The sequence below is a fragment of the Uranotaenia lowii genome, chromosome 1 (assembly GCF_029784155.1).
Source record: "Uranotaenia lowii strain MFRU-FL chromosome 1, ASM2978415v1, whole genome shotgun sequence".
NCBI classification, from domain to species: Eukaryota; Metazoa; Arthropoda; class Insecta; order Diptera; family Culicidae; genus Uranotaenia; species Uranotaenia lowii.
The window spans coordinates 190,489,096-190,505,768 of record NC_073691.1 but is presented as its reverse complement, the minus strand read 5'-3'; positions in this window follow the sequence as shown (position 1 = coordinate 190,505,768).

Sequence of the window (16,673 nt, the reverse complement as noted above, 5' to 3'; positions counted from 1 at the left end):
AGAAGGACATAGTTCGTGAGCTGTCAGATATAAGTTTTGTATACCGTACAGTTAAAAGATACCTGGAGACCGGAAGTGCCAAAAAACGGTATGGTGGGGGACGCCGACCTACTGTGGTGACACCTGCCATGGCGAAGATCGTCAAGAAGCGCCATAAGAGAAATCCTCATCGAAGTGCCACTAAATTGGCAGGGGATCTCAACATATCGGATCGAAGTCTCCGGTGGATCCTGAAAGATAAACTTCAGATCAAGCCCTACTAGATCCAAAAGGTTCAATACCTTACGTTGAAGCAAGAATGGGTAAAAAGAGCGAAGGCGCTGCTGAAGAAGGCCGCGGAAGGAAGGTTGAAGAATATCGTGTTTACCGACGAGAAACTCTTAATCGTACACGCAGTTCGTGAATAAGCAGAACGACAGAGTTTGGTTGTCAGAAAGATCACGAAGCCATGCCGACTTGCTGATGGCCACCCGGCGACAGAAACCAGCATCGGTGATGGTATGGAGGTCGTTGAGCTGGGCCACTGGAACGTCGGGGAGCCTCAGAAGAGGCGTCGGGGCGAAGGAGAAAACTTCAAGCCGGAGCAAGGTAGCCAGGACCTGAAGTCAGATAAAAGATCGCCGGATCGAAGCCAGATGGAGGTCACCGAATCAGGGATCATGAAAGGTCGTTGGACCAAGAGCCAATTGGAAGGTCGTTGTACCTGGAGGCCAGTTGGAGGTCGTCGAGCCGGAATCCCCCGTGATGGCCGGACTGCGCTGGTTTGTGTCCCTGAAGGAGTGAAGATTAACCAAAATACATATCGGGAACAAGTTCTACAGAATGTCGTTGAACCGTGGGCACGTCGACATTTTGGTTCCAGGGACTTCGCCGGCTCACAAAGCGAAGAAACCCCAACTTTGGATTGCCCAACATTTTCCAGGGTTAGTTCGAGCTCCGAGTGGCCGGCGAGTTCGCCATACCTGAACCCTATGAACTTCGCTGTTTGGAGTATGTTGTAGACCGAAGTCTGCTCTAAGAAACATGAAGGCGTGGAAGTCCTGAAGCGAAATCTCGTGGCAGTCTGGGATAAAATACCACAAGAACACCTGCGGGCCTCATACGATGCATTCCTCGACCGTCTGCGGCGAGTGGTTAAACTCAAGGGCGAACAAGTCGAACTTTACCAGTGAATTTTGATAATGTAATTTGTTTTCAAGAGAAATTGAATGAATTTGAAATAAAAAGTTGTTGTTTTGATAAATTTATATTTTTATTTCAACGTAGCACTTCACCCACTGCGGGACCCCACATAATTAATAAACAATTAGATATGTAACCATAGGGATGGATTTCCTATAGATAGGATGTTTAGATAGGAAATAAAGTACTCATAGCTCTACCGCCAAGTAGTAAAGTCTCTTCTATCCACTTCCCAAGTGCTGCACAACAGGTTATGGGCCCAGCACTATTGAAAAGGAGGAGAAGCGGAATCAACAGTGGCAAGAAGTGCCAGCGCCGATGGAGGGACAAAGAGACAAAGCCCGAAAGGACAACGAACCAGGAACCATTGGGAGCAAGAACGAGGCAGGAACCAGAGCCACTGGAAGGAAGTCGGTGCAGAACCATATGGAGGTCGTTGAGCCGGGTCACTGGAAGGTCGGGGAGCTGAAGACCGTGGAAGGTTATCGGACTAGGAGCCAACTGGAAGATCATCGGATCGGGCAGCCAGGTGGAGGTCGACAAGCCAGGAAACACAAGAGGTTGTCGGACAGGTGCAGTGGAAAATCGTTTGGTCGGATCCATGGAAGGTCGGCGAGTCGAGATCCAGCGGAAGGTTGTCGGGCCAAAATAAGAGCGTCGAACCGGAATCAACAAAGTTGTTGGACCGGGACCACTGGGAGGTCGTCGGACCGGTGCCATAGAAGGTCGCTGGACAACGAAGCAGTCATCGGGCCAGATTCACTGGTGGGTCGTCATACCAAAAAAACATGGAAGGTTGGTGGGCTGGTATCATGGAAAGTCGCCAAATCAGGATCCAGATGGTGGTCGTCGAATCTGGAGTCACTGGTGGACTTGCGAACGGGGTACCACGGAACGTCTCCAAGCCGGTGACATGGAAGGTCGTTGGACCGAAAAACCAAGTTGAGGTCGTCGGGCTGGAACCACTGGGAGGTGTCAAGCCTCAGGAAAGGCGTCAAGGCGCAGGAGAAAGCTTCGAGCCGCAGCAAGGGAGTCGAGACCAGAAGTCAGATAGAAGGCCGTCGGATCGAAGCCAGATGAAGGTCACCGGATCAGGGATCATGAAAGGTCGTCGGACCAGGAGCCAATTGGAAAGTCGTCGTATCTGGAAACCAGTTGGAGGTCGTCGAGCCAGGAATCATGGAAGATCGACGGGCTGGAGCCACTGGTAGATCGTCGTGCCGGAAGCCAGAAGTGAGGTCGTCAAGCTGAAACAGGGGCAAAATCGTCGTGCAATAAATGCGACGAATGAGGTCTGGTGCGTGCGTTGAGGAGGAGTAGCCGCCGAAGGCAGTAAGAAGACTGCGAATGTGCAAGTTGAGGAGGATTATTAAGATTCGTCCCATCGTAGCAATCGCTGGGACAGATAACAACATACACATAATTAATACAATTTGATATGTAACCATAGAGATGGTTTTCCTATAAAAAGAATGTTAAGATAGAAAATAAGGCTATGATCATTTAGTATCCGGGCACTTTATTTCGGCCATAGCTACGTTAATAAAGCACGGATATGCAAAACTTCAATAGCGTTGTGTTGGTTATCAAAAAGACTATCTTGCCTATTTTTGATAGATTTTTAAGTTAACATGTGTTTGAGATATTTACGATGCAAAAAGACATGGTAAAAATAATTTTGCACAAATTTGCTCCTTTTACGCATTTTGCACCTCGAAAATACTTTATTGTTGACTTAAAAGCTCATGAACTGTTGGTTTTTTCTGATTTTTTTTCGAACCAAATGGTTAAGCAGTATAAGAAGCCGCTTAAGGATCAACACGAAGTTCAAACCAACCATCGGAGTGCAACCCTTGATCTTAAATATGGTAAAAAGTCTATGGTTATTGGAGATAACTGAATGCAGACTCCTTAAATAATGCAAAAAATCCATTTCCGGCAGGCAAAAAGTGTTGACTGACTAGTAGACACCAAGTAAATAACTAATAATGATCAGTTCCAAAGATCGCAATCTGTGCATCCGGTTTTTACTCAATATGACAGATGTGTTCTGATGGACAACAAAATTTATGTTAAAATCGGATTTAAGAAATCAAATTCTTCAAGATGCCTACTCATGAAAGGTTCCAACTAGATTCCAATTGCTCTTTCCATATGAGTTTGTCTAAAATATCATGATTTTGCAAAGGTTTTGCTTCTGTGGTAAAAATATTAGGTCAATACATGACTGAAAAAAGTGTGCAAAGATAAAAACAGAGATGAAAAAGTTAGAGTATTTCTAGAAATCATTGATAAATATATTTTTTTATAGTTTTACACAGTGCTGATAAATGTCGCTCACTGTCGCCTTACCTTAACATGGTAGCCTATAATTATGAGACCGAGTCTCCGAGGATGTTTTTAAAAAAGTTTTATTTTCACATTCCTCTTGCTTATTCACTAATCACTATCACTAAACTAACTGCTAACTGCACTTCCTGCTGCTGAACCACTTACTGCTGCCGGGTCGGGAACCAAAGAGAGCGAGCATGCCTTCGCTATCGGTATTTAAGTGATCATATTTGCTTACGGTGCAATTATGATCACCGCGTGGTTGCGCGTGGCTTGGGAGCGCCACGTTTATACATCCTGTCTCGGGTTCTGGGAGAGGGATGTATGTAACTCCTCCGGGGGGTGAAAAAGTGTCGTCCTCGACACTTAGCCGTCTGTTGATTTCTTGGTTTTTGCTGCTTCCCGTGGTTTATTCCTTATTTTGATAGTCACTCTTTTCTTAAAGATACAAAGAAAGGTTAGAGTTATCAAAATGATTATGCTAGTGGATATTCCACCGAAAGCTGTAAGCGAAAATTTTCGGAATCCAGAGTGTTCAAGTTTGATCAAGTTTAACTTCAGTCTATTCTGGATCGTCTCGTTGTGGATTAATGAGATGTTGTGATCCTGAATAGTATTCCACTTCATCGTAAGATTTGGAAAGGCTCCTTGTATTTCTTCGGTATTACTAACACGTTCTTCTGAAGAAAATTTCTGGCCGTCTATGGTAATGCTACAGTTAGAAATTTTAAGCATGAAATTGCCATGCAACTCTCGATTATGTGGTCCACAATCTGTTTCTAATCTGGAGCCTCTTGCGTTATTGATCAGAATCTTGTTATTGTCGACTAATGAGATTCTTGTGGCATCTTCTAAAACAGATTTGCATTGTCCTTCTATTCCAAATATAATTGAATTAGTACAGCTATCTTTCAGGGGATTAAGAAAGACATCGCGTTGAATCAATTTTTCTGGGTATTCGGTTTGAAATAGTTGTTCTTTGTATTTCACTATGTGATTTGGAATGTTGGTAATCACATGATTGTTGACTGTTAATGGGATGAGTTGGATTATGTCACAGTCTCCTTTGATTTTAGGGACTTCGAGTATGTATAGCATTGTATCGTGTTTTAATGCTATTTTTGGCTTAGCATAATTTAGAGCTTCCTCGGGGAATTTCGTTTCGATACCTTGTTCGTTGAGAATAGCTTCGATTGAGAGGATTTCTTGGAGAGATAGTAGCTTACTGTTTGGCAGTTCAATTTTTGTCTTCAGGATTGTGTTTTCTAGTTGCTCTAGAATCTGATTCGTCGTGTCCATGTATAGGAGGAGGGTTATTGCATCCATTTCTTCCATAATTAATTTGTTTTCCATGGATTCATGTTCCAATAGCTTGTTGATCGTCCCTGTTATTTCCGAAATTCGAGAATCAATGAGAGAATTGATCCTGACTTGCTGGTTGTTCTGTTCTATGAGTTCGTTCATAGTTTTGTTGATGATGTCCAAATCGTGTGCATCCGGGGTTCCGGCTATCCATTTCCAGGCGGTTCCAATCTGGTCCCATCGTTTGCTTCTTCTTGGTTTCAGCGGTTTCAACAGGTGTAAGTTATTTACTAGCTGTCTGCTTTTCTGAATAACTAAACTTATTATCGGATGGTTTGTATCTAGTTTCCTTGATATTTTTACAAAATTGTATACGTTTGATTCCAAATTGGTTATGTTAATCGGATGTATAATTTTGACAATCCCTGATTGGATTTTACAATTTCCGGTTTTTAACAAAAGCATCGGGTCGTTTGATAGGTTTCTAATTCCTAAATAGTTACATTTTGTTGACCCGGTGATTGAAGAGACAAATAGTAGGATCGCAAGTGATTTCATCTGAAAAATAAAAGATATTAGAAAAGGTTGGCTATTCTTTTATAATCTAAAAAACATGATTTTCATGTCATGTAAGTCTTTTTATGTTTTTCTTGTGCCTTTTAACGCGCCTATTATTTTTGAACGTTTTATCTGTAATTTCTTGAGCGTTTGTCGGTTTTGCCCTTGGATCTAATTTTTTCCTAATGTAAGGAATGACGAATACTTCTTTGCCTTCCTCTATGATTGGTGGTTCAATTCTGTTCTTATTCTGTTTATCTTGTTTGTTTTTAGCTTTTTCTAAATTAATTTTTATTTTATTGAAAATTTGAGTAGATTCTTCGTTAATTTGTTGAGGGTTTTGAATATTATTTTGTCTAAAAATGACCTCGTTAGGCGAGTATTGTGTCGCTGAATGTATTGAATTGTTGTAAAATGCTGTAGCTAATAGAACCATTGATGTTATGTTCAAGTGTTGGTGCTTGTGTTTATTAGTGTTTATGATCTCGATCATTGTCGAATGTGTTTTTTCTACTTGTCCATTCGATTCTGAACACGATGCATATTTGAGGTCAACGTTTAAATTGTCGAGATAGTTTTTCAAGTGAATTGAGCAAAATGTAGTTTCGTGATCAGTTATGATTTGTCTTGGGGTTCCGAAAGTCATAAAATATTGTGCTAAGGCATTTTTGACGTCTGTTAAATTTTTAGTATCCATAGGGATCAATTGCGCATGCTTTGAAAATGCGTCAACTAAAGATAAAAAATTTTATTTGTTAATTTGGAAAATATCCATGTGAACTCTTTCAAAAGGTCTGTCTGTCGTGGGTCTTGATGAAATTTTTATGTTGTAAGGTTTACGTTCATATTTATGCATATTGCAAATCTTACACATTTTTGTAACCATTTTAATTTTTTCAATCATTTTGGGCCAAAAATAACTTCTTCTAATTTGACTTTCTACTTCTGTGACTCCTCTGTGGGCTCTGTCATGTTCTTTGCTCACAATGGCGTCTTGACGGGCGTCCGAGTTAACGTCTTCTACCAAGTTTTGAGTCATTACAAAGTGTCCGTGTTCATTAAAGTGTTCTTTGTATACATCTTGGATAAGTTGGGTAATATTTTCTGGTGCTAATATAGCCGTTTGCTTGTAATCATGAAATTTCTTTATGCAGTCACGTATTATGTCGTGATTAAATTCTTTTCTAGCTATAGTCACTCTTCGAAATTTTGGAAAGGGGTTGAAAATTAAGTCGCTCGTAAAGCTTGCTTTTTTAAATATGATTTGGTTTCTATAAAAGTTTATTGGTCTTTCTGTGAAATGAATAAAGTGATCGTCGGAAGTTTGCGCTGAATGAATCGTTTCAGTGTCATCGTCATCTTCGTCATTGTCGTCTAAAATGTTATCCGTTGCTGCAGGAAGAACATTGTTAGATTGTGATGGATTTTCTTCTGGTTGGCCATCATCGGTTTGATTGTTTTCCTCTTCTGGTGGGTTGCTGGTTGATGCCTCTCCTTGACTCGACCCATTTTCTGAAAATGTATCTTGGGAGACTTCTGAAATTGGAGAATTTGTGTTATTAAAGTTTAACTCGACTTCGTTTTCTATTTTTCTACTCAACGCATCTGCGACTACGTTGGTTTTACCCGGTTTGTAAATAGGGGTGTAGTCATAGCTTTCTAGCTCCATTCTCCATTTTAGGATTTTCTGATTTTTATTGCAATTTTTGATAAATTGAAGGGGTTTGTGATCTGTTAGTAACGTAAATTTGTTACCAAAAAGATATGGTTTGAACTTATTGACCGCCCAAATGATAGCCAGTGCCTCTTTTTCAATTGTGCTATAATTTGTTTCGCATTTATTGAGGGTTCTGCTAGCAAATGCTATGGGTCTTTCCACTTTATTTTGTATTTGGGATAGGACCGCTCCTAACGCATAATTACTCGCGTCTGTGGTAAGAATAAAGGGAAGTTCAAAATCTGGATATGCTATTATTTGATCTGACGAAATTATCATTTTCAATTTAGAAAATGCTGCTTTATATTCACTGTCTTCCAAGTTAACTTTTTGGTCTTTTTTCAAATACTTTGTCATTGCCTTAGTTATTTTGGAATAGTTTTTAATAAAACGCCTATAATATCCGGTGAGACCAAGAAATTGTTTAATTTCTTTTGTATTTTTAGGCAGTGGCCAGTTAAGAATTTTATTTATTTTGTCTGGGTTAGGTTTGAGTAAGACACCTTGATTTTTTAATATTGTGTCAAATAATTTTTCTTTTTCTAGATGTGAGAGGTGATCTGTTCTAATTATGCTTTTAAGAATTGTTTGATTAATTACAGATCCTTGTTTTAATGGGATTGGTGTAATTGTTTCAAAGTTGTTTACCGTGAGGTTGATTCGGTCATTGATGACTGGTTTTTCAGGTTTTGTTGTCTGGACGAAGCAAAAATTTAGGTCTAAATCGTCTATTTCATCATCAATTTCTTCGTTTTTAATTTCGTTGTTATTTATGGTTCGGTTGAGTGTTAACCTGCTTTTAACTGAGCCTATCTCCATTGGTTGGGGATTATTGTAGGTATTTTTCTGATCGTTAGATTTTTTCTTATCATTGGTGTCATTTACTGGATATTTGAAATTTTTCTTTTGGAATGGGGGTTGCTGTGCAATACTTTCTCTGCTTTTAAATTTGCAGACGAAAGCGTAAGCTTCCTCGATGTTCTCCGGTTTTGCGGCCTGCACATACCCAAAATAGGGCTCTTTAAGGCCAGAAATGAATGCGGCAAGGATGTCTTCGTCAATGAATGCGCTTATCGCATCCCAATTTTGTTTGTATTTAATTTTTTGTTTGGCTAAACTTTTTATATTTTGCCCAATTTCGGTAATTATTTGGTAGTTTTTCTGAAGGGACATGTTTTCCTTCATTTTCGTTTGCCACAATTGGCTTTTGTAAAAGGTCAGCTCCTGCTTGTCGCCTAATGCGTTCCTGAGGATTTCGCTTGTTTCTTCGAAGGTACGCGGGTTGCCCGCCAGACAAATGATGTCCCTTGCTTTCCCTTCGATTTTATTTATGACGGCTGTAACATAAATTTCATACTGGCATGTTGTGACCAGCGGTTTGAAAACGTTAAGTGTTCTCTCAGCGTTATCCAGCCAAGCTGGAAGTTGCTTCCTGTTTCCGTCATATTTAGGAATTGATTTGATAGGGTCTGGTATAGCAAATAAATTTTCTAATCTCCCTGTTGGTTCATTAACTGAATTTGGATTATTGTTTGCTAGTGCGTTTATTGCCAACTGTTGTTGGTCTTGGGTTGAATGAATTTGGCTGACCATAGTGGTTAGGTGCGTAATTTGTGCCACGAGGTCTTCCATTTTTATTTGTTCTAATTTCAGTGCTCCTAAATCGGGGGGATTTTCAATAGGAACGTGTGAAAATTCAGCAGATTCTTCCGAAATTTCTGAATCCGAAATATCACTAAAGATAATTTACGAACTGAATAATTGTCTTGCCTTTTTCAAAGCGCTTAGCTTTTTTTCTTTTGGCATTAATTTATTTGATGTAACCCCTTTAGTTTGCTCAGTCAGTATGAACGAGCAGAGGGAATCTTATTTCAGTCTCCTTTTATAAACACTTGGCGTGAACTAGCAGCGCGAGCTTTTTGCTTAGTCCGCCTTATGCGCGTTTCAAATGGTGACTATGTGGTTTATTTTAACTTTTTGTAGAGATCTGCCTATCTGGTAGTACAGATCAATACCAACAAAATTTTAGCAATTTTCTTAATTTCAGGGCCTATCTGGTAGTACTCTGGGAAAAAATAAAACGCTAGCACTTTGTTTTTAACTGGGAGCACACAAAATGTGTCGCCTCACTCCCTGTCGCGAAAGCTGTCTATCTGGTAGTGCAGTTTTCGGACGCAAAAAGATAAGCGATTAGCTTAGTTTTCGAGCCTATCTGGTAGTACTCGAGTGAAAAGAGGCCTATCTGGTAGTGCCTAATTTCACTAAGATAAACACTAATCTTTTTGATTTGAGGTGAAAAGTAATAAAAAAAATATCACTTACCTCGGTTTGCTGTCGTGACGGTAGGTTGCTGTAGTGGTCCTGACGGGGGGATCCTCAACTCGAAACGATGACAGGTCATCCGCGTTGTTCCGATGCTTTATTCGCGAGATCACTTTTTTAAGTCGGTTATTAATCGACTTTTATCCACTTTTTTATCATCAGAATTCACTAAAGCTGCTTCCGTCGGCTGCGCCAATTATGAGACCGAGTCTCCGAGGATGTTTTTAAAAAAGTTTTATTTTCACATTCCTCTTGCTTATTCACTAATCACTATCACTAAACTAACTGCTAACTGCACTTCCTGCTGCTGAACCACTTACTGCTGCCGGGTCGGGAACCAAAGAGAGCGAGCATGCCTTCGCTATCGGTATTTAAGTGATCATATTTGCTTACGGTGCAATTATGATCACCGCGTGGTTGCGCGTGGCTTGGGAGCGCCACGTTTATACATCCTGTCTCGGGTTCTGGGAGAGGGATGTATGTAACTCTATGTCAATATCATCTTTTTTAAAATCCTGTCATCAACAAAACAGTCATAGCATTCCATTTTCCTGTAGTAGTGTTGCTGACAGAATTTTTTGTTGCATGACATACGTTCGCGTTACATGTCGTTTGTTTGGCTCGTGTTTGGTGATTTGTGAAGTATTTTCGGTCAGTCTAAATTTAAATGGTTTCGCCGGGAGCGTCTGGACCACAGTTTCCTGAAGCTCGCATTCAGCACGACTTAGAAAGCTAGTGCAATTGTAAGCAAGATTAGCTCAGGAGAAGAAACATAACATTTTGCTTGGCGATGGATAACTAAACCAACTCCAGCTTTATGCAGAAGCAGGACATAGAAAGTGGGAACTTCACTTGATAAACACGCTTCATGCACCGAGAAAGGGCAAACAAGTCATACATTCTTTGGGTTAGAACTGATTAAATATAAATAAAAAATGTGTGATTATTTTATTAATTCTTTTAGCTCCACGAGTGTCAAACAGTTACCGAGCTGAACGACAAAGATCTTCAAATTCTCGATCTTGGAGGGATGGAGCCTGGCGTCCGGTCTCCGAAGAGTTCTCCGGAATGTTATTCCTACCAGGCCCAGCCATTAAATGGCCTTATTCTCTGACTGCATACCTCAGTATAGGCTCAGGCACTTCACAGGAACCCACTCCGGAAGTCCACCCATCACCTTGGCCCTAGTTCCGGTTCTGTTTTTTCCAAAACGGAAAAGCAGGGCGAGTTGTAAGTTCGGCGTCAAAAAAAAGACAAACGTGGCGAAGGTATTACGGCGTGCATCAAAGGACGACCACCATCGAAAACCCGACCGCCAACTCGTCTATATTCATGGTCATCGCCATCAATCCAGATCCCATCATCGTTTGTGGGCAAGAAATCCGAGTGGAATGATCTCAAATTTCACTTATTCCTCACCCCTGCTCCTTTTTAAATGTTAACTGTAATAAAATGTTAAAATGTATACGTTATTTCATATGTTGTTTAACACCCACGAAACCCTCTTGAGAGTACATTTTGGTTCAAATTCCATTCGTTTGATAGTTTCCCCCTAGTAGTTTTTCCACCCTGTAACAAGTGAAATTTACCCTGAGTTAACGAAAGACCTAGCTAGTCATTGGGAGTAAAAATTCACAATAAAACGAGAATTTAAGAAAAGGCTGTTAGGTAGGAGTGTAGGACTCATCAACAATAATCTTCAACGCTGGTATGTGTAGATTATTTTTAAGTTTTAGTTCTTCCCAAAAGAGAAATTTAACAACTTTATTTTAACTCGGAGTAGTATTGGAGAATTTCAGCATTTTTACATTTTCATAATGTACATAAAAGCAAGTTGTGATAGGTAGATTTGACAGAAAGCATAATAAAATGACGATCACATTAGCTTAGATGTCACTCAATTGCAAATGTCGCGATATCCTACCACATGTCACGGTGATATGATACATGTGTTGCATGACAGTGATACCTCCAAATATATCAAGGTCGCATAACTTTGGCTACTTGATGGTAACCATTTACCTGCCCTGGTTTTACATTAAATGCCATATTAACACCTTCATTTCCTCCATAGAAAGTTTTTCGATCAAAAGAATAGTTTTTAAAATACACACGTTTGTAACTGCCCGGATACTAAATGATCATAGCCTTAAAGTATATCTAGTTCTACCACCAAACAGAACAAGTCTCTCCTTTCCACTGCCCAAGTGCTGCTTCAACAAAAATTTATTATCAAAGTTACAATCAGAACCAAAGCAGGAATTGGCAGAATTCATAATTCCCCAAGTAACAATTTAAATTTTTAAGAAACTGAAAAGGGAGCTATAAAATAACGTTATAAACAACGTGAAGTTATGTAAACCCGTTCAAAACATCTACAAATCAAAAGTTTTTATTTAAATTATCATTTCTGTAGAAAAATCACTTATTGCCGAAGATGGCTACCGCGAGTTTGGTCACAACGATCTCTTCTATCCGCTTCCGGGCACTTTCCGAAGCCGTCTGCATTCTTCGAACTCACAGAACTGGTGGCAGCTGCATTCGCTGAATTTGTCCCTGCTAAGATTTGTCCAGATTTTGTGAAGTCAAAAAACCAGATTTTTACAGATAGAATTATATTATAGAACAATCCCTAAACTACTAAGACGATATAATTAGACTTGTCAAAATAAAATCTTATTCTGAATCAGTTTCTGATAACAAAACAAGTAAATAGTAACCATAAAAATGTGTAAAAAGTTTAAATAAGCATCTTATTCAACATGAAACTCAATATTCAATACTTAAGTGCTATATTTTGTGATGATTGTATCAATGGACATCTCTATTCCAGCAGCACCATAAAATGAAGATAATTGAAGCACTTTGCGTAAACTCGGAATACTTTTACATTTTCACACTCGGTGGGAACATTCCCGAGTATCACCTTTTCTTTCTTTTCATCTAAGCTTAATTAAATTGAAACCCGAATGAAACGAGAAAGAATGTATCAATTGATGCAGTCCGTCCGATAGGTTATCAAATCGTGGGGCGCGAAATATAAATTGATCCGGGATCGATCGAGCTGAAACGATTTTGCGCTCTGGGGGCACGCACAATCGGATTCAATCTGCGCTGTTTGTCTTTTTTTCTGCAAAACAGTGCCAATAATTGGTTTAATTTATGGCCGCTCCTAGTTTGATCAGCAGGGCAGACATTTTCCCTACAGGTTGAGTTTCTCAAACATAGAAAATAACGTTTTTATTGACAACTTTGGCAGAGCATTTTTTATTTACAAACTTCTTACTACAATTATTATACAACTTTCTGAAGTGACCTGACGTTAGATGCTTACGAACAAAGTAGGCCTTAGCGAGTGCTATAAAATGCCAACTATTAATAACGACTGCACATTCTCTCACATGGAGTGGTTAATTGAAAGGAAATGAGTAGCCTCCATCGATGACGCTAACTAGCTGGTGGAGGCCTCCCAGACCTGTGAGAACGCCAAAGGGGCCTACTTCGATGCTGCCAAACGATTACAATTTCCAATTCAATAAATAGTAGGTAACGCAACTCAGCACGTACCTTCCTTCATCGGTACATTTCGCGAAATGGGTAGTTTGACGCGAGGGAAAATTAGATTTCAAGTGTTGCTGAAACAAACTGCCGCCATTACGCGAGAGGAAAATTAAATTGAGTTACTCGACGATCGCATCGCCAAGGAAGAGAGTCGGTAGAACAGCCTGACTGAAGCATGACGGTGGTGCTGGGAGGCTCGGTGAGAGGGATAATTATGGAGCCCACACAAATGAGCAATCAATAGACGGCCATCGCTGAAGCAGCGGCCGCTGGCTGGAGCAGCAAATCTTGAGTCCAAATCGGAATGGCTGATCGGTGAAACAGGATCGACATTTGTACCGGTGAAGTGGAGAAATTTCTCATTGAGATAATTTTCGACACGACCATTGAAGGATTATTATGGATCGATAATTGACTTGTTGACAGCTTTGTTGATTGCAGAATTGGTTTATGTTACGGCTCAGAATATAGCGGTAAAGCATTTCGAGCAGTTCTGCAACACGAATTTCACTTGGTATGTTGGAACAATAACTGCAAGCACTGAAAAAAAAAACAAACAAACGATGTTTTTGTCAAAGTTGGCAGGGGGTTCCCAATCCACCACACCGAGAGGTGTCCGTTTTGTCCCAAGGCTGTTGAAAATTTCGGTGCCATACCCTTGAAAGCAGACTCTAGCAACTTTTTCCAGTGGTGACGATCGGAACAATGCCAGCTCATAAGGAGTGATAGTACTCAGTAAAGTCAAAAGATTGAAGCATGTATTATGGAAGAGGAAGGTCGAGAAGGTCAACGATTATCCAATCCAAGTTTGGATCACTGTCGGGAGTATCTGATTAGGTAGTGTCGAAGACTCGTGAGAGTGTAGAGACATCAAAGATGGACAAAAGAAAAATCACTGCGTAACGAAGCAGAATGCATCCGTCGTCGGAGGACATTTGAGTAGAGTACGTTTGATTCTACAAGTGAAACTACAAGTATGAGACTTGATCTCTAGTGTAGTCGATCTCTTGAGTACCTACTTCAAAGAAACATTTCAAAGCCGTTATTTGGATCTGTTTCACTTCACACTCTGCTAAACCTGCGACGTGATCAACCAATTTCACGTTCCAGTTCATAGAGTCACTGAGTCCAGTGAACATGCTTTATTTTTTCCCACTCGATCTGCAACCTAACCGCCAATTGCCTACCCTAAACACACAAAAACGAGGTATTAAGCAATTACAAATTAAGTTTAATTGGAAACTACTCCAAGTGAACCTTTCCGATGTACTTTTTTCTCTCTCTCTTTCTGTTTCTCTCTCTGTGTCTTTCTCTTTCTGCTTCAGTGGTTCGGTTTCTTCCAAACTGATGAAGCGAAAAAAGCCTCCGAAACCGAGATAACTTCAACAGCTTCCAACTAACCAGACTAATGAGAAATATTTTAATTATAAGGAGATCGTGACATAATTGTTTATCACATTCATGTTCGCTGTAATTCGTTCGGGGCTCGAGAAGAACAGGCGCAGCCTCCAGGCAGCCGGATGGAGAGGGGGAGGGGCAACGAAACAAAATAAGGCCCCTCAGTTGCACGACATCGACACACGAGAACATGCACAAAAATAAAAATCCCAGGCGAGAAATCGACGATAGGTTATATGCTTCAATTTAACCATTTGCATTAAATTGCGAATTCAATTTACATTTTCCTCTCGCTTTTCGCTCCTTACCCTGTGTAAACAGCGAAAAAAGAACCCGAATAAATCGCAACCCGCGGTAGCGCTAAGATTTGTGGAGTAAAGTTTTCAGATTTTATGACTGCCGCTAAGATTCGTGTCCTCTCTATCCTGTTTCTTCCTCTAGACTCCCCAAAACGACTGTTCGCCAAAAGCTGACTAAAGACAGGTAGCCGAAATTAATTAAAAGCTTGTTCGAGTTTATAATGATTCTCATTTGCGCTTTCCAGGGAAAACACTCCACTTTTTGGAATTGCAAATTAGTGTATGCCCAGGCTTGGTTCGGAACATTTCATTGGAAATGATCTCATGATTCTGAGATCGGCAAACTTTCGGGCCAAGGACTCGACTCGGCTGGATTAGACGTGAGCGGGTTTTGGCTTTTGAGAGGTGGTTTAACTTTAAGACGTAGAGTAAAGAAACGATAATATGGAGCAAACAAAAAAAAAAAGCCAAAATGTGCTAATAAATCCCACAAAAATGACAAAAATGACAGAAATTACAAAAAGAACAAAAATGACAAAAATGACAAAAATGACAAAAACGACAAAAATGACAAAAATGACAAAAATGACAAAAATGACAAAAATGACAAAAATGACAAAAATGACAAAAATGACAAAAATGACAAAAATGACAAAAATGACAAAAATGACAAAAATGACAAAAATGACAAAAATGACAAAAATGACAAAAATGACAAAAATGACAAAAATGACAAAAATGACAAAAATGACAAAAATGACAAAAATGACAAAAATGACAAAAATGACAAAAATGACAAAAATGACAAAAATGACAAAAATGACAAAAATGACAAAAATGACAAAAATGACAAAAATGACAAAAATGACAAAAATGACAAAAATGACAAAAATGACAAAAATGACAAAAATGACAAAAATGACAAAAATGACAAAAATGACAAAAATGACAAAAATGACAAAAATGACAAAAATGACAAAAATGACAAAAATGACAAAAATGACAAAAATGACAAAAATGACAAAAATGACAAAAATGACAAAAATGACAAAAATGACAAAAATGACAAAAATGACAAAAATGACAAAAATGACAAAAATGACAAAAATGACAAAAATGACAAAAATGACAAAAATGACAAAAATGACAAAAATGACAAAAATGACAAAAATGACAAAAATGACAAAAATGACAAAAATGACAAAAATGACAAAAATGACAAAAATGACAAAAATGACAAAAATGACAAAAATGACAAAAATGACAAAAATGACAAAAATGACAAAAATGACAAAAATGACAAAAATGACAAAAATGACAAAAATGACAAAAATGACAAAAATGACAAAAATGACAAAAATGACAAAAATGACAAAAATGACAAAAATGACAAAAATGACAAAAATGACAAAAATGACAAAAATGACAAAAATGACAAAAATGACAAAAATGACAAAAATGACAAAAATGACAAAAATGACAAAAATGACAAAAATGACAAAAATGACAAAAATGACAAAAATGACAAAAATGACAAAAATGACAAAAATGACAAAAATGACAAAAATGACAAAAATGACAAAAATGACAAAAATGACAAAAATGACAAAAATGACAAAAATGACAAAAATGACAAAAATGACAAAAATGACAAAAATGACAAAAATGACAAAAATGACAAAAATGACAAAAATGACAAAAATGACAAAAATGACAAAAATGACAAAAATGACAAAAATGACAAAAATGACAAAAATGACAAAAATGACAAAAATGACAAAAATGACAAAAATGACAAAAATGACAAAAATGACAAAAATGACAAAAATGACAAAAATGACAAAAATGACAAAAATGACAAAAATGACAAAAATGACAAAAATGACAAAAATGACAAAAATGACAAAAATGACAAAAATGACAAAAATGACAAAAATGACAAAAATGACAAAAATGACAAAAATGACAAAAATGACAAAAATGACAAAAATGACAAAAATGAC